This window comes from Varanus komodoensis, unplaced genomic scaffold (assembly GCF_004798865.1).
Source record: "Varanus komodoensis strain SLA01 unplaced genomic scaffold, ASM479886v1 scaffold11, whole genome shotgun sequence".
Classification (NCBI taxonomy): Eukaryota; Metazoa; Chordata; class Lepidosauria; order Squamata; family Varanidae; genus Varanus; species Varanus komodoensis.
The window spans coordinates 3,750,486-3,769,472 of NW_025335317.1; the positions used below are offsets into that span (position 1 = coordinate 3,750,486).

The window sequence follows — 18,987 nt, forward strand, 5'->3', positions numbered from 1 at the left end:
TGAACGCATCACATTGTCATGGAAACTATTATTGCTGCATCTCAATCCCATTAACGCCGTAGCGTGTGACATTGATATGAGACACTGAATATTTCAATGGAGTGCAGACCACTTCAGTAACACTAATCTCTCCCCATTAATCAGGCTGTACACCATCCACGGAGAGCTTCCCCTGTGGCTACACTGAGAGGAGGCATGTAAGTATATTGGTGGCTGCTATTGCAAGTGACGGTTACAGTCTTTGAAAAATATTTCCTGCATCAGTAAATTGAATTAGAAGATGTCGTTGGTTAGAATGTGCATTCCGTCTCCACATCTGCAAATAATGGCTGCAGCGAGCACACTGGTTTTATGGCTGTTTAGATTTTTGAAATTAGTCGTATGTTTTAAATGCAATGCACTCTGGGAGATCTTGCACTGGCTGGAGAAAAAATAATTAACTTTAAAAAATGGGACACATGCCATACTGGAAAGCATGCTTGTCCTCACTCTGAACATACCCTACGTAACCCAAAGTGGTCATTTCCAGCATATAAAACTCTCCAAATTCTTAGTCAATTGTGTCAACACAATGCTGCTTTCTCACATTAAGCTGTTTTAGGGGCAACCCAAAACTCATGTACTTCAGAGAGGATATGTGGAAGCTGTCAGTGTCTGTAACCAAGATAATTTCTGCTTCCCAGACCAATACGGGGCCCAGAACTTTGACCAACACTTTTCTGAATGCCAAAATGCAACTCTCAGCTTAAAAAGTGTACATGCGGATAAGCCTCTTAGGGAAAACTGAATGCCAAAATGCATAGCTAACTGGCACTTACTACAGAAATGAGCACATTGAGGAAAATTGCATAAAATGCATGTATATTGGGAAATGGCTTCTGAAAATAAATGCAAATTTTAATATTGGGAACTGATACTGAATTTGAATGCAATGGTCTTTTGACTGAATGCATGCAATACCGACAAAAAGAGGACATAGACTGATTTCTTTGTGCCTACATGAGAGTGAGTGCATCAACACTGAGACCAACTTCCAAAAAAAAAAAAAAAAAAATCATCTAATTACGCTGTTAATCTAATACTGATGAACAAAGCCTGGGGAACTTTATTGTTCTGGCAAAGTTTTCACGGTTTGCCTCAGAATGCCTACAGGTGCTTACGCCTTAGCAGGCCTTTCTACATTTTGCTCAAACATCATTTGTATGTTTCCTCCCCTCTTTCATTCATCTTAAACACAATTCAGTGGGAAAATTGCAGTGTGTGATCTTGTGTAACAGCACAGCAATTCCAGTGGGGCTTGTAGCACAGGTATTTCAATAGTCTGCAACTATTGTAAGGACAATGAACAGACCAGTTCAGCGTGGAGTGTGCAGGATTAGCTTCCAAGACCGTTCTACTAGCATGTTCCCCTCTGTGAAAACGGAGGCCCATCTATCTCCAAGCTTTGCTACACTGGCTACCACTGGCTTCATTCAGCTGGTTAGAGATGCGGAGAAAGTGCTTCAGTAGCATTTATGGCAAGCTCAGCTAATCTACACTTTCTGAACCAATACACACTGTTGAACTTAGAAAGGGCATAAATGACTCGGTTGCCAGCTGTAATGCAGGACAAATACTATTTCATCTGTCCTTCTCGTCAGGGCAGTGAGCACCACATGGGATATGTGAGGTTATCTTTTGGTTTTCCATTTTTCGTTTATCTTTTACTTTTTCCAAACTGGAGAGATTTTAAAAAAATGCCATTAATTGGAACTTAGTCGAAGTTTTTGCATTGAAATGTATTACATTTAACATGCAAATAACTGTGATTTAAGTGTTACTTGAATAACTGATGATGTCTATGTGCTAATCATTAAAATTGATTAGCTGAAACAAGTTATCAATCAACATGCTGAAACAAGTTATCAAAGCTTTGATCTGACTAGATCAAGTATGGCTGACTACAAGTTGACAGAGGATGCAGATATAAATTGGTAGTGGAATTGGTTGTTTTAGATGCAGATAGCAGAAAAGCTGTTGCCATTGTTTCTCCCAATGCTGAAAAGTCCTTTGATTGAATGTATGAGAAATTTATTTTTTGCAATGTTGAGAAGCCGTACTTTTTCAGTGGCATTCTTGAAATGGGTTCAAATTCTGTATTCCACTGTAAAATATAGAGTTATAATGAATAGGTTTCTCTCTGATTTTTTTCTTACTGAGGCAAGGTACTAGACTAGGAAGCTCACTTTTTCCTGTGATATGTATGCGCAAAACATTTGGCCTGTTCCGTAAGAGAAAATAGCAGTATTTGTGACTTTTGGTATAATTGTCTAGAATTTTAAAAAATATATCTTTACACTAATGATCCTTCACTGCTTAGTTGCAAATTTCAGCTGTCAGTTCCAGCTTTGATAGAGTTGATCATAACTTTTGGTCTTTTATCAAGCTATACAATTACCTTGTCAAAATCCAAGTTGTTGCCTATTGGAGACACAATTCCCCACAATATATTGGTAATCTGCCAGTTCTGATGTTGCCTAGACTATATCACCTAGCTGGGGATTCTTATTCCCAAAGATATACCTCCAATGATTACGTGAAGCTTTGACAAACAGGTTGCTGAGATGGCATGAGTTACACATAGATGGCCATCCTCAAATCTGAGTCTATGATGGAAAGTAAACACTTAAGGTGAACATCATACCCTGAATTATGTACATTTTATGTGAGATTCCTCTCTTTATACCTCGTCAATATTTTCAAAAACTGAATAGCTTGTTTCATAAATGTTATAGCCTTTATTCCACCATGAATATCTTTGAAAAATGCAGTTGTCAAAAGAGACTAGTTTTGCTTTCATTGATCTTGCTTTATATTGCTGGCCTTTTTTTTTTCTTGGAATCGCCATGTCTGGACCCTCTCTCCTAATGGATTGAACTTGGTCCTCACTATATAAAACAGAGAGGATGCCTCCTGCAGTTGCAACAGTAAGAGAGGTGGGGCATTCAGTGGCATGCCAACTGTAGTTCAATCCATTTTCTCATACCAGATTCAACCGAAGAGAAAACCCAAATGTAGACCCAAATGTTTAAGCACATTTTTACACTAGATCAATTAGTAGAAGTAGAAGAAGAAGGTGATTATGTTAATACTAGTTCCCCTCTACTTAACAGTACTCATCAGAAGTACTGTGTCCTGTTCTGGGTTCCACAGTTTAAGAAAGAAGACCAGAGGGAAAGAGTTCAAAGGAGGGCAACAAGGATGATCGGGGGCCTGCAAACAAAGCCCGTTGAGGAGAGATTGAAAGAATTAGGCATTGAAAGAGATAGGAGCTGGAATTGAAAGAGATATGATAGCAACCCACAAGTATGTGAAATGTCACACAGGAGGCCAGGATATCTTCTCCATCATTTCAGAGTGCAAGACAGTGGAATAATGGACTCAGGTGACAAGAAACCAGATTCAGACTGGATAACAGGAAGAACTTCCTGAGTGTTAGAGCAAGTAGGAAATGGAACCAAAGACCGAGGGAGGCGATGGGCTCTCCCACACTGAAGGCATTCAAGATGCAACTGGACAGCCATCTGAGAGGGATGATTTAACTGGTAATCCTGCACTGGGTTGGGGGTTGGACCTGATGGCCTTCTTGGCTCCTTCCAGCTCTACCGTTCTAGGATAACTTTTTCTCATTTTCCACTCTTGTTGCCAAATATGGTTTGCCTGTAACTCTGAACCACATTATATTCAGTTGAAGCATTTGTTAGAATCATATTTCAGCCCTGCAGCTTGCGCACATGGTGGGCATGTCGTGAGCCGAAGCCTACTGGAGCCGGGGTCAGACTAGATGGCCCAGGAGACCCCCCCTCTGACTGTTTCAGAGAGACACAGCTCTGTTTCTGTGTTTCTTTGCTGCTGCAAAGCCTCCTCCACTTTCAGCTGGTCAGACGTATCAGCCCACATGATGGCTGAATAAATGTTTACTATCACTAAACAAATGCGACAAATATGACATATTGGATCATTAGCAAGAATCAAATAATGAATTAAGTTGCCCTATTTTGACTGATGAATGGAATGTTGCATTAGCACCCATTTTTGAAGTGTCAGTGGAGCATAGGTTACCATCTTACTTAGCAAATATCTTGTTCCATGTTTACTGGATGGCTCAACATCTTTTCAGTAGAGACCTTGCTAAATTGGATAAATGCTGAAGGTTTGACATAGCAAATGCTTCCTTCACCTAGGTGTTTGCTTAACAACTGCCTGCTTTTGGGATGAGGTTTACTACAGATGGATTTTATAATAGGACCCTTTAATTTTAGGAATGTACATGTCCTAGTTAAGTATTTACCCACATCTAAATCAATGGAAGATCAATGTGAATAGATTTTCCATGCTCTAATGAAAGTTAAACACTGGAAGGATAAATGGCCATCCTGAGTAATGCAATGGAGTGAATATCTATTGCTCCTTTCAGTTTTTGAATGGATGACACCAGTGCAGGAATAGATACCTGGGTACACAGCCTGCCTTTGTTGAAATACTGTATATGCCTAACTACTTCTGGTAAGAGCAGAATATGTCCTTATATGCATGGGATACAGAATTGTAGGCACTCCATATGTATACTTAGCAACTGATGCATTGAACCTTTTTTTTTTTTTTTTACCTTTGGGTTTCTTATAACTTTTTGAAAATTCAGAGTAAACATTATTTTTTAAAAAGATCTTTCAGTTTTCACTTCCCCAAATTTTGTACTTTACTTCTCTGATTTAAAAATGCACATGAAAATGTCTGTCTTGGTTTGTCTGTGTTCTTGTGGAAAAATTTAAGTTCTGCACACTGTGAAACTGACAGAAATGGAAACATACAGCTTCAGCCATCCACAACCTTCCCTTCCTCAGTCCCAGCACAATGGACTCATTCTGCCAAATGTGGCTGTTTGTGGCACATGTTACACTGAGCAGGGAAGCTCCAATCGGTGAGTGTCACCCCGCTTCTCATTTTCCTAGCGCTAAGCTCATTTTGGCTGTGTTCTGTATCAGGAGAAAAGGTAGTGCAAAACAGGCATTGCTGTACACTTTCTCTAGCATGTATAATTTTTGCAAGTAATTCTTTCCTGATATAATGCATTTGGCACACATGATCCTGTAACAGATATTTTGTTTGCATGTTGCATTACTGTATGAAAGTTTTGTGGTCCAAAGGGGAGATTTCAGTATATGTTGGTAAGTCCATATATATGGGTAGAAATATATTTGAAGAGTGAGGTAGATGAAACCAGATTTATTTATTTACTTATTTACTTAAAGTTTTTCTATGCTGTCCCATTACTAAAAGTCTCTGTATGGCCTACAAAGGACAAAAACCCAAAAAACTAAGAACAAAAAACCTCAACACCACCAACACCAATATTCTGCTCTTCAAGAATTAATGTGCACCTATAACTGTAGTGTAAAAGTGTCTCTCTCACACACACAAACACACACACACACACACACACACACACACACACAATCTGACACTTCTTGGTACGATGAAGCCAAGCTAGACTAAATGAAGACTAAAACCCTATAAACTCCTGGATGCACATGCCTCCATTCTACTACATGCTGTGAATCCTCTACTCTCATGAGCTTGTTTGAATTCCATTACAGATTCCATTCCATTCCATTAACAAAGGCTTGCAAAAATGATGCAGAATAGATCTTCCCTTCTTTTTAGTAGTTTCAGGGTCAGCATGAGGTTCCTCCACGAAAGAGACCTAGGTGTCCAAAAATAAAAATGCCCCTCTTCTTAAGAGTCAGAAGCAGCATCCAGACAGGGACCTGGGCATGTGGTTAAGGAGGTCATTTGCCCCTTGCTGCTGTCTCCATCTGGACTGCTCCACCATACCTTGCTAGCTGTGCTGAACCAGGACTCACCATCAGGCTTTGAGGTGCCTTCTACCTGTAACTTGGCCACTGTTCTTGTACAGGTGTAGGGGCAGTGCCCCTTCCTCCAAACCCGTGGGCCTTTGATGATGCCGCGAAGGAGCAAGAGCACCTTCTGCCACAAGTGCCAGGAAGTCCTCTGAGGAAACTGGAACTGCCTTTGATGGATCCATAGCTGAACAGTCAACCCTGTGTGAAGAATGGCAACCAAACAAGCACCATGGGGTGTCACTGCGGGCAGATCTGAATGCAGTCTGTGCCTCAGAAGTTCCTAAGAAGTGCATGAAACTCCACTCCAGTCGCAGGATGGAATGAAAGACTCTTCTTTCACTGGCATCCTCTCCTCTGCCATGTTGGAGCTCCCCTTTGAATGTTGCCTCAAAGCTGCACATGCCAATAACTTAAAGTAACATCTGTCTCATGGATGCAAAGAGCATGTCTACTTGGCACTCTGACTTAGTGCAATGGTGCCCCAGCTGTCACCTTGTTCAACTTGTCCAAGCACTGTGGCATTTTCCACAGAAGATGTTTCTCAGGCTAAGAACAGGGCACTTCGGTTTAAGCACAGGGCACAGAATATGCATTCTTTGCCCAAAATCAAATGCCCCTGAGTGCAGTGAATATATGTCCCCGCTGTGCCCACCACCCTTAAACCATCAGGTCTCTCTTCAGCATGATCGGTGGTCTTTCTTGGTTCACAAAGAACCCAAATGGTGCTGGTTTCTCCGGAGGTCCACAAGGAGCATCTGGTCCTGCAAAATCAAAGGTGGAGCTTTGTGCCACGGGAAAACCACAGAAAATAAGCAGAAACTCAACTGCCCAAGCCCTTGAGATCATTCCCTATTCCTCTTGTGTCATTATACACTTAAAGGCTTATTAAAAATACAGCCCCTAGGTTGCCTAGGAAAAAATTAAGATGCATAAACAAATATAATTAATAGTGTGCTACATTCATTTAATTCATCTGGGGTTAACCTCATGCATTTAAAAATATGTTTGTGTGCATATTTCATGTGCAGCCGAAGTTGTGTGTTGATACACATGATGCTAGAAAAGAGATGACAGGAATATGTGCGACGTTCAGATAGATCATATAGAGACTTGGCTAAATATATATTAAGATGACAAGACTCCAACTGCGATGCACACTAAAACTGCGAACAGACAGTATGTTGTCGGTTGTCTCCACAGTGCCTCACCAGTGATTCAAATTAAGGAGCAATGCAGGATTATGGCACGTCAGTTTAAATTGCAACGTATTTTGCCAATATGCATGGGCATAATTGAAGATCACCTATCTGGCATCAGCATGTTATTGTTATAGTATATTTAGCCAAGAGAAATACAGCATGCAAAGAAGAACAGTAGCAAATGGCATCCAAATTAGGACGGGAACAAGCCTGACTAGTGCCTCGAATTAAAGCCTCCGGGGCTAGCAGGGAACGTGCAAGCAACAGCCGCTTCCCATCTTGCCTTGTTCTGCCCTTTTCTGAGCGGAACTGGCTGCTTTCTGTTCGAATTGAATCTTGCCTGGATCTGCTCAACAGCAATGCAGCGTCTAATTAGAATGAAATCAACTCACGGCTGGCTTCTGTGACCACCTGTCTGAAGGGTTTTCAGAAGTTTGGGATTGCTAGCTGCAGGATACGGAAGACTAGCCTCAGCCAGTCAGTGGCTCCAGGACACCCCTTTTGACCTTCTTGGTCCCCAGGAGCACCCAAGCACTGGCTGGGAAATTCACGAGCTTCAGGTTCATGGAATCATTTTCGGGGGCAACAGAGCAGGCAAGAAGAGAAGAAAAGAACCCCTGAAGGGGAGTGGTGACTCACATAATATTTGCATATGCTACTATTGAGATAGAGATGTGAATCCAGAAACAATTGCCATAATTTGCATAGAAATGCAATATGGGGGGGATCGTGAGCTGGCCACACAGCCACCTCTTTGGGTTGAGGGGCAATTTCAGGAGCCACATTCCACCTTCTCCATGGGATTCTTTATCTTCAGCTCCAGGACCAGTTGGACTTGAGGAGACCTTCAACACAAGACTTCCCCCTGACAACCCATCAAGGACAGGCGTGTCCTCTGTGAAGGGAGACCCATTGCATGAAGGGAGCACCTTGCATTCTCTAGAGATAAGACACAGATGCCGGGGAAAAGCAGCATTGGGTCCTGGCCGCTTTCTCCCCTCCCTGGGAGTGGCTGCTTCCCTACAATCTCCTGTGGAGCATGTACTTCATGTCAGCAACTAATGCACAAGCATTTAAATGCCATCAGAGCGTCAGGTTTTTGCACCTGAAAAAAGACCTGGAGTCCAACATGGAGGAAGGACATGTGGTTACTGCCAGCTTTCCTGAAAGACTGCTAAACTCTGCATGCTTGGACAGAGGCAGGGTTGGAGAGCCATGGAAGACTGAATGGTTTTCATGGCTGAGCCATAATGGCCTACATTTCTGCTGCCCAGAACCACCTTCTCAGTAAAAAATGGATGGCTCACCTTTATACTAAAGTCAGGATCCCACATCACAATGGTCCCCACAGCATATTCAATGGAGCCACCACTGCACAAGGACTGGTGGTCAGTATGAGCAGCAGCAGACCCCTGGATACTTCTCCTGCTGCCTGGCAAGGTAACCAATGCCTCCTCAACATACAATGTTTGAGCAACAAAAATTCTCCCTGGCAGCTGCGACTGCCTCTGGCTGCCCCCGTTTTCTGTTCTTCTGAATGCCTCTGTCTCACATGTGGGTCAGAACATTCCTGGGGAATGGGCAGCAGGAAGCAGCGGGCCCGTGTTCATCGGGACACACCAGATTTGATGGTGGTGCATAGCACAGTTTCTAAGCTTGCCAAATGAATCTTCAAAACGACTTGCTTTTGCTCTGTGAGAACTAACAGGAACAACAACACAAAAGCAATGGCATTTTCTTTGCAGTTGGTGTGTTTTCCTTTGTGGGTGTAATACACATAATTTAAATGTTTGGCCTAACGTAAGAAGTATATGGACCCAAACTGATCACACACCTTTTTTTCCCCCAAACCCACTTATGGCACAGCTTTTATTTGTAACTTCTCCAGTATCTGCAGCCCCGTTGCCTCCATCCTAGGTGCATTCAAGCCTCCACACACTGCCTCTTGGATTCGGGGAGATGGCGTGAGGACGCCAATGTGGTGTGCTGGTGTGAGTGCTGAACTGGGGATCCAGGTTCTAGTTTCCATTCAGCCATGGATCTCACTGGGAACTTTGGGCCAGTCACTCACTTTTATCAGAACCTACCTCACCGGGTTGTTGCACTGAGGAGACATAAAGCGCAGGATGACTATGTGAGCTGCTCTGGGTTCCTTGCAGGAGGAAAAAAGGTGGGACATTTGCAATGCAACAAATGCGCTGCAGTAATGATGAGGAGGTCAGTGACGGTGGCAGAGCTTTCCATCGCTGCAACAGGGAAGTCTCCGCCTTTGGATCTTTCTCTGCATGCCCCTGGAGTGGGAGCTGAAGCTTCCTGCAACCCATCAGGGTTGCTCCCTAAATGCAATATTCGGTACATATCTGTGCATGGACATTTTGCATAAGGGATTTGTATTTTGATTTTTGGATTCACAAGCTGAAGTTATGAAGCAAAAGTTCAAGCAATCGTTGAACTTTCTGCTTGATGATTCTACTCAATGCACACATAATCTGATCACATCTGATACATTTAAAATATGTAATTGCCCATAGGCTGGTACAGATTGTTCTTTGGAGTGTGGGTTTATTATGTTATGATATTCTGTTGCCTGTATTCAAAAATACTGCACTCCATGGCCAAGTAGAGTTTTACATTTATCCCCTCCAGATACAAAAGAGAGTGAACTGTTAAAGGGGTTGGTATTATCTAGGAAATGATGCTGAAGATCATGTTTACTATTTACTAGCTCTGGACATTCTACCGATGGGTGGACTTACTCCAAATAAACTAATTCTTTACTCAGGAAGCCATGAATTCCTCCACATGGATTCAGGCAAGAACCTTCCTTTAATATGGAATTTCATGCCATGGTCATGAAAATCTGCACATGAAGAACCTCAACCTGCATCCTTGGAGGCAGTTTAGAATTGCATCATCCCTGCATGATGCAGGCTTTCCCGATGGGTTGATTCTGCATGGCCCGCCTGCACAACAAGATTGGTATTGTTGTTATCTTTGTCAGTTGCAGGATATGGAAGAGAGAAGAGGATGGATCCTCAGAGTCCTCCTCCTCCTTGTGCAACCAGAGCCATGGAGATGACAAAGACAAGGGAATAATGGATGGATGAGCCTAGTGCAGTCATGGTAAGTCAACCAACTGACACAGAAATGCTGTCCAGATGCATATTCTGAAGTTCTCAAACAATTCCAAATTTAATAATAAATATACAACAACTGATAATAGTATAATAGTAAATATACAACTGACTGCAGCAGTCAGGGCCCTTACGAGTGGCACCTGGGGAGGGGCTATAAGCACTAGCTCTTCCCTCCAGAAGCTGCCTCAATGATGAAGGTTTCTTGGCCCTTCTTGCTCTGGCCCCTGCATCCCTGAGCTCTTCTCCAGTCATCTCAGTCTTGCCCCAACCTTGCTTAGAGCTGTTCCAGTCTTGTTCTAGTCACTCCAGCCTTGCTCTAGCTCTGCCCTGGTTTTGCTGCAGCCCTGCCTCAGTTTCTCCAGTGTCGCTCCAGTCTAGCTCCAGCTCTGCTCGTCACTCCTGCCTTGCTCCAGTTGCTCCAGGTACCTGTTTTCCTTAGCTCATCTTCTCGGTTCTTTGACCTTTGGACTATTTTTGACTATGCTTCGGGACTGACCCTTGTGTCACACCCTGGTCACCCAGATCCCGGTGCTCCCATTCACTAATCCATCACCCACACCCTGGATGCTGACACCAACATGCCAATTACACACAGTTGAGGCTGAACACATTTTCAAGGATAGTGATGCTGTTCTTTGATCACTGTTCAAGATAGCAATGAACCTTAAGAATTCTACCTCCCAGGTCAGGTGCTTAGCTGCCCAGATTGGAGTGTCCATGCCTGGCCTTGAGAACGTGATTCTGTAGGTGCATGATCCATGGGGATGCCCAGTCATCTTGCTACGAGAGCAGTAGGAGGTGGTCCTAGGATGGTGCTGGGGATTCCCAAGGCTTTGGTCTTGGAGGACTTGAACACGCTTGCAGAGAAGATCTCCTCTGGATCAGTTCAGGGCATTCTGGCCATCATGCACCCACGTTTAAGAACATAAAGTGACCCATGCTGAGGGTCCTGCTGCAGTCATGTACCAGCTAGTCCTGCATTCTCTTCTCACAGTGGCCAACCAGAAACTCACAAGCTGGACATGACTGCAGCAGGACCCTCCTGAACCCCAGCCAGCAATTCACATGGGCACAGTGCCTCTGACACTGGCAATATTTGGTAAATGTGGGATTTGGAAGACTTCTCTGCCAAGGCAAGACAGAGTTATAAAAGCCTCTTCTTCATGTTGAGCACAGCAGGAAAACATGGCCAAGGCTAAACTATTCTACTAACTAGGATTGTGTTTTCCCCCAAACAGGTAGTGCATTCCTTCTTTAATTCTAAGAATTAATTAAATAATCAAACAAAAGAGAGCCCGTGATGCATTTGCATTAAAGATCCAACTGGAATAACATTAATCTAATGGCAAACCTAAGTTTTCAAGGGAGAGAGAAATACTAGCAATTTATTATCTGGAGTGTATTCTTGAATATGCCAGATGGGACTATTTTTAGTTAAGCCATGTTTACATAGGCCTAGATCACATGGAACTAACACAACTTCAGACGGCAGGACTTCACACTATTGATTCCCTCTCCATGCCCTCCCCATAATCCTCTACATACTGGCTAGACATCAAAGCTGGGGTTCAAGCGTGCTGGTTCCCCGTATAGAGAGCTCAGCTTGTTTATTTTGGGAATGTAGGAATGAATATTCAGCAGACCACTTTCCTCTATGGATGCCTTGCCTTATCCACTGGAAGAGGACCATGGCTTGTAGCTCCCTCAGGTATCTTCTGAAGTTTTCTCTTTCAACATTTTAGGTTTGTTTTCTTTGAAAAAAAAGAACTTTTCTATCCCTTTTACTCAACATTCAGTGTTCCAACCAATGAGTTTAAAAGGATTGAGGTTGTTCCTAACACTTTCTAAGTATCGAAAGAAAAATGAAAAGTGAATCTTTGCCCAAAGCCTTTTTCTTTTATAGACATGAAACAAAACGGGGGGATGGGTAGGGAACAGGAAAGCTGGGAAAGTCAGGCACTATTTCTTCATAAAGCTGCATGAATGTTTGCTTCATGGCCAGGCCAATAAGGTGGAAAGTTCTGATGATGTTGATGACTCGCGAGCCACTGGGTACTTTGCATTTACAGTGAATGCATGACACGTTGCTTTTGCTCACCCAGTTCATCATGTTCTGTCTTTTAAAAAATCATTTCCCCTCTTAATGAATCCAGATCCAAAGCTTCCCTGGAACACCCTCTTTGTGCGTTCTCCTCCATCAGAGCAGCAATGAAAGCGGAGCAAGGGGGGAAGATATGCCATGAACTGCCCCGCAAGGTGGCTTTTGTGGAAATGAAAGTAGACTTCCATCTCCACCCACAGAGAAGTCCCTGAGATGCCTTCTCAGGCATGAGAGGACTGTTTCTTAAGCACTTCCAATATAATGCTGCTCCACTTGGATTTCTTATTTCTTCTATCTAAGCACTTTTGTGCTCCTCACGATAAATTTTATTTAAAAGTTTGTCAAACCGTTGTTTCACACTCTCCTGGGAAATGAAAGTTCCACTCAGTTTTTATCATTTGAAGGAGGTTAAACCTCAGGAGGTTCAGAAGGAGGCTGTGTGGATGATGGCTGCTTCTGTGGTGGAACCCCAATTACAGAATGATCTGCCATCATGGATTTGTTAGCCTCCTCCCTTGCTGAACTTGAGGATCCTGACAATTTTTTTCTCTTCTGGGACACCTGTGGCACCACATAGATTATCTATATGAATTTGCACCAGTTTAAATATATTAATTTAAATTTCATTTTATTAGTCTATGCATATGTGATCTTATCCTGTTTATTAAGATATCTTAATTGTAGCATTTTATTTATGTTACTTATTGGTACTTTTCTTGTAATGGCCCCCCAGAGAGCATGATGTTAATGGATAGCTTCCAAAATAAATAAATAAAATGGAGAAAGACTTCAAATAAGGTGTTTTATAGTTAAACCTATGAGAGCTGAAACGGAATTTGATAAGATCTGTGGAAAACGTTTACGATTTTGCCAAAAGCAGCTGTAACAGATAAAGCCCTGGGTGGTATTATTTGTTTATTTGTTTATTTATTTAGGAAACTTCTATGCTGCCCCATTCACCGAAGCCTCGGGGCGGCTCACAATCATAAATAAATAACATAATATAAAACAATATAATTTAACAGTATAAATTAAGTATTCCTCTCACCTCTAATTTCTGTCCTATGGGCACTCACCCACCCACATACTCATTCAGTACTTTCTTTTTATAAGAGCAAGAGTGAGTAATGACAGCCCGAGGAAATATGAAAAGTAATTTTTTATTTAATTGCTTTTGGACACAAATGTCATCTTTGGTTGTTTAGCAGAGGGAAAAAAGACAACTGCTAATGGCAATGCAACCTTTTGTAAAGACAAATTGCTATTTAAACAATGAATTGCACTATTATGGAAATGTCATCAGTCTTTATTCTGCATATATAGTTTGATTTGAACCAAAGATCATTAGTCATCAGTACTTCAAATGCAGATAACTAAATGTTTGTCCCAGATAATGTATACAGACACATGATGCTGGTGTTTTTTTTTTTTTTTTTTTACTTTTTTTTCTAAATTGAAGCAGCTAAGTAGAGCCAGCCATGGGATGCCTGGATGAAGTCTAATGACGAGGACTGTCTATGGTAGGCTGGTCTGAACTCCCTGGAGTAACATTAGCCTAGAACCCTAATTTATAAAAATGCAGATGAAAAAGAGGGGAGCTGGGTCTGGGTGTAGGACTGGACATCTGGCCAAAGAAGAAACCCTGCCTTCAATAAAGCTCAGGTTAGTTAGGCTTCTGCCCCATCCGTCTGGCTAGGGCTGCCTATTTTTTGGTGGAAAGCATGACATCTCTGCTTCATGGATCGTTAGGCACCTTTTGTTCCCCTCACTGACAGACTCATTATTTACCAGACTCATTATTCACCCTCTTGACCACCGCATCACACTGCTGAGTCATGTTTAGCCTGCAGTCAACCAGCACCCTGGGGTCCCTTTCACAAGTGCTGCTCTCCAGCCACTTGTCCCCTAACCTGTACTTATGACACCTATTCCTATGCCCCAAGTGCAAGACCTTGTACTTATCCACATGGAACGCCATCCTGTTGTCTCCTGCCCACTTCCATAGTCTGTCCAGATCCTTTTGGATCTGGAGTACCTGCTCCTCAGTTGTGGCCACTGCCCCAGTTTTAGTGTCGTCTGCAAATTTGATCAGCAGACTGCTCACCCCTTCTTCCATGTCATTGATGAAAAGATTAAACAGGATCGGCCCCAGGACAGAGCCCTGGGGAACCCCGCTTGTCACTGGCCACCACTCCAATGATTCCCCACTAATGGTTACCTTCTGCTTTCGGTCAGTCAGCCATGCCCTAATCCACCGACAGTGCTTTGGTGTATCCCAAAACTCCTCAGTTTCTCCACCAGGATATCATGGGGCACTTTGTCAAAGGCCTTGCTGAAATCCAGGTAAATCACATCCACTACATCCCCTCCATCTAGCCATCTCGAAACCTTGTCATAGAATTCCACAAGGTTTGTCTGGCAGGACCTGTTTTTGTGGAAGCCATGCTGTGTGGCTGCCAGCTTCCCTTCCCTATCTAGCATCACTAGATCTCTCTCTATTATAAGCCTTTTCATTGTTTTTCCTACAATGGACGTAAAGCTAACTGGTCTGTAATTCCCCATGTCCCTTCTGCTACCCTTTTTGAAAATTGGGACCTCTGATGTCACCCTCCAGTCCTCTGGAACTTCACCTGTTCTCCACGAGGCCTCAAAAATGGAGGCCAGCGGGCATGAGAGAACCCTGCCAACTCTCTAAGTACCCTTGGGTGTAACCCGTCAGGGCCTGGTGCCTTTGTAATGTCCAATGCCCTGAGGAACCCCTCGACTTCTAGGGGGTTGACTCTAATCTGTGCCCCTAAGTCCCTGACCTCATCTAATCTCCTATGCGGATATCCCCCATCCTGCTTTGGGGAGAACACAGAGGAAAAATAGTCATTTAGCATCTGTGCCTGTTCCCTCGTATCAGTCACTGGATCTCCTTCCTCCGTATTTAGCGGTCCCACTACCTGTCTCCCCTTCCTCTTCCTATTTACATGCTGAAAGAAGCCTTTTTTGTTGCTCTTGATATTCTTGGCAAGTCTCAGCTCGTAATCAGCCTTAGCCTTGCAAAGAATCCTCCTGCAACGGGCCTCTTCCTCCCGGTATGCCTTTTTGTCTCTTTGCCCCAGTGCCCATTTCCTGCGGAGGTTCCTCTTGTGTCTAATCCCTCCAACCACCTCCTTCCACATTTATGGTAGCACTCTCCTCCACCTCCCCTCCCCTTGTTAGCTTGCATGCACACAATTGCAGGCCGGCACATTTGTATATTCGCACCAGTGTGCATTGTGGGAAATCTCTCCTGCCTCAAGGGAAACGTCTTCAAATCTGAGAACACACAACACAGAAAAAGCCCGTCTGCTGCAGAATCTAAACACAATTGAAACCATGGTGGGTTTCTCTGAAATCCCTAGCAGTGGCTAACTTAATTCAGGCCAATTTCTGCATTAATCAATGCATCCAGTTCTTAGTCTCTGCTTCAGGCTCTGGAACCAGGGAATGGTGTTAACTCCTGTGTCAGTGGGACTCTGTGGCATCCCTTTGCAGCTTTTCCTTGGTGCTTCATAGCAGCTCTCCATTGGACTCCATAGCAGTGGAATTCAGGACCACAGATAGCTCCTAGCAATCTCAAAACAAAAGTTGTAGAAGGCACAGCAACGATCAGCCTCCCCTGCCCAGAGCTAGTTTGAAGTTAAACTGAAAGAATTTCCATTTCATTTCTCCTAGTACTAAAATGCATTGCGTTATTGTACTTTTGTGCATTCAGGTGCGCTTCTGTCATGAGATTTGAATAAGAATGCTTATACAAGCAGAATTATATGAGGGATTGAGCAGCTTGGTGGATCAACCCTTTCTTCAGTATGGTGTACTCCACCCTTCATTGTCTGAAAAATTCCATTAGGCTTACAAAGTTTAGACCTCGAATTATGACAAAGGATCAAATGTGCCATCCATCAGCTCTCCAGGTCCTGCTCCCTTCCCAGTGCTTATACCAACCTAAAAAGCATCCTTGGAAGACGGAAGCATTCAGTAGCGGCTTCCGGCAGGCCAGTGCCATTGTCCTATCTGGACCACTGAAGACGTTTCGGGAATCTGTGCGATGCATAGTGCAGGTGCGACAGGTCACCTTGGGGAGCCAAAATGGTGTGATGCAGCCTCTGGTCCTTTCCCTTTTCTCTGTCATTCTTTTGAAAGATACAGGAAGAAAGAATGAAATGAAAACTAGAAGAACCACTTGATTTGCAAGTTTAAAGTTTCATGACCCATATTACAAAAGCCCTAAAATTAAATTTTACTAATATGAACAAGTGAATTTGGGGTATTTAGTATGAGAGCTGGTTCACATTTACATTTTGTAGATGTGCATGTGCAGTATTTTGGGTGTACATCTGAAATATAAAATGTGCTGTAGGAGAAAAAGCGGATACTAGTAGACATGACATTCATTCCAATACATGTGACAAGGGAGCAGGACTGCTTTGGCTTCGTATGCTACTCCACACTTTGCAATTTTAGCTTTTGTAACGGGTATTTTAAAATGCTTTGCATGGAACACGAAAGTATTCAAAAAGTCTGCATTATGCAATTATCCTTGTCAAGGAGCAGCGTTCACCTGCTGTTCCCTGCCAGGTATGCTCAATGGCGAACTGGAGCCTGGAATCTGGTTGAGGTTTGTTGTCTGCCACGGAAAGTGAGAAGTGGCCCTTACATATTTCTTTTGCCTGGCATTTAGCCCCCAAAGGGGCCTATGTTTGAACAACAGATGCTGCTGACCTATTTCAATGTGCTTATTTCTTTCATTAGTCAAGCAGAATGTATGTCCTTGCTCATAGTTTCTGTGTAATTCCTCAACTTTCACCCTAATTGTTCCCTTTTAGAAGTGGGTTGAGCCTTAAATTGTCAACTCAGTTGCCTTCGACCAAGGAAGTTTAGTGCCCTTTTTCCTCTCCTTTAATGAATGCCAAAATCATCATGGAATAATTCATGAATAATGTATTGTAGCCCAATTAAGTGTGACTGCTGCTTTATTTATCACAAGGGGTATTTGATGCCAACAGCTACCCAGTAGACAATGGTGCTGTTTTTTGACAGACAAACTGGCAACCTGTAAACACTTAGCAGAGTTGGAATTCTATAAATTAAAACTGTTCTTGCATAACAACTTCCACCATAAGTATAATTCCGCCTCCCATATATTAAGTAATGTTTACCTTAAAATGTGAAAACATTTGCATCTATTTCTTGGTATGAGTGGAGAGGAAACCTGGGTGGATCTGACATCATAAAGAGAGAAAAGGAGAAGTCACCTGCCCACCACTGAGTTCTCCTCCTATTATTCACTACACACCTTTTTCAAGTAATTGTTCTCCTTGCTGACTGGTATAAGGGATCAATAAAACAATCTTAACTAGGGATAAGAGATTAACTATGGTTAAGAGAATGGAATTAACCCATGGCATCTCCTTCCTCACATTGGACATCAGGGCAACCCTTTCCTGCATTTTCCAGACCCTTCAAAAATCTGAATAGCCACAGTCTGGATGAGACCTGTACTGCAATTAAAGAACTAGTGATGGAAAGAGCACAGAGATTTAGTTAATGCAAATAAGATATACACCTTAATTACCTGAAAATTGCCCTAAGTTAATACATCAATATTAACAGACTCCCTAAATGTATTTGATAGTGATTGTTAGATAACATTAGCTCCCAGATGACATGACAGTGAGGAGAGTTCTTGTGTCAAAGAGTTTGCAGAGTAATCACTGAGTGTGATAACAGACTTGTAATTCTCTTATGTTACAGCTGTAATAAAAACCACGTGCAGTTTCTTCAGGAATACTGGTCCCCATGCTCACGTCAGAGCTTGATGCAACACCGAAGGTAGTACACATATTCATTGTGGTGCCGCACCGGTGGATCTACCTGTGTCCTGGAGGGAATGATCCTCTGGCTCCTAGACTTCATCGGAGGGACTCACCAGAGGCTGGATTCTTACTTGTGAACTCAGAAGCACAGCTCCAACATTGGCTTGGAAATGGGAGCTCCAAGCCACATCCTCACTCCCTTGCAGTGGGTGCTCTGGTTGCTCTCCCAGGTTGAGAGCGCAACCTCAGAAAGGGGTAGAATGGGGTGCTCCAGGGTATAGGGCAGGGCAGAGGCTCGGATGGCCAGGGTACGAGGTGTCCTGAAGGTGTTCCAGCCTCCTTCCCTCCTGCAATAAGACGCCATCCCAAGATGGCCCAAAACAACCGTCCAGTGAAAATACAGAGCAGCATCACCATTGCTCCTCTGGTTCCATGACCTACAGAGATGCCACAATTCCAAGAGGATTGCACCTCAAGCTTCATTTTAGGGGAAAAGGGGGAGGTGGGGGAAGGAACTCAAGCCATATGAGGAGAGACTGAGAGAGCTGCATCTTTTCAGCCTTGAGAGGAGGAGACTCAGAGGAGACCTGTTAGAGACATAACGGTATGTGAGGGGGTGCCGTGCAGAAGTGGGTCATGACCTTTTCCCCCCTGCAGAGCAGGGCAGGACACATTCCAATGGAGCAAAGCTTGGGGAACCAAGATTCAAGTTGGATGCCAGGAAGTACTTCTTGATGGTTAGGATGCCTAGTGCATTGAATGGGCTTCCATGGGAGGTGGTTGAGGCTCCATCGGTGAGGGTGT

General features: G+C 43.3%; 1 long non-coding RNA gene across 1 annotated transcript in view; it reads left to right on the forward strand.

Moving 5' to 3' along the window:
• Positions 1–5,485, forward strand: part of LOC123018318 — a 28,221-nt gene extending 22,736 nt beyond the window's left edge. Inside the window, exon 4 of the long non-coding RNA XR_006413740.1 lies at positions 145–5,485. This is a non-coding gene — a long non-coding RNA (uncharacterized LOC123018318). The remainder of the gene's footprint in view (positions 1–144) is intronic.
• Positions 5,486–18,987: the final 13,502 nt, after the last annotated feature.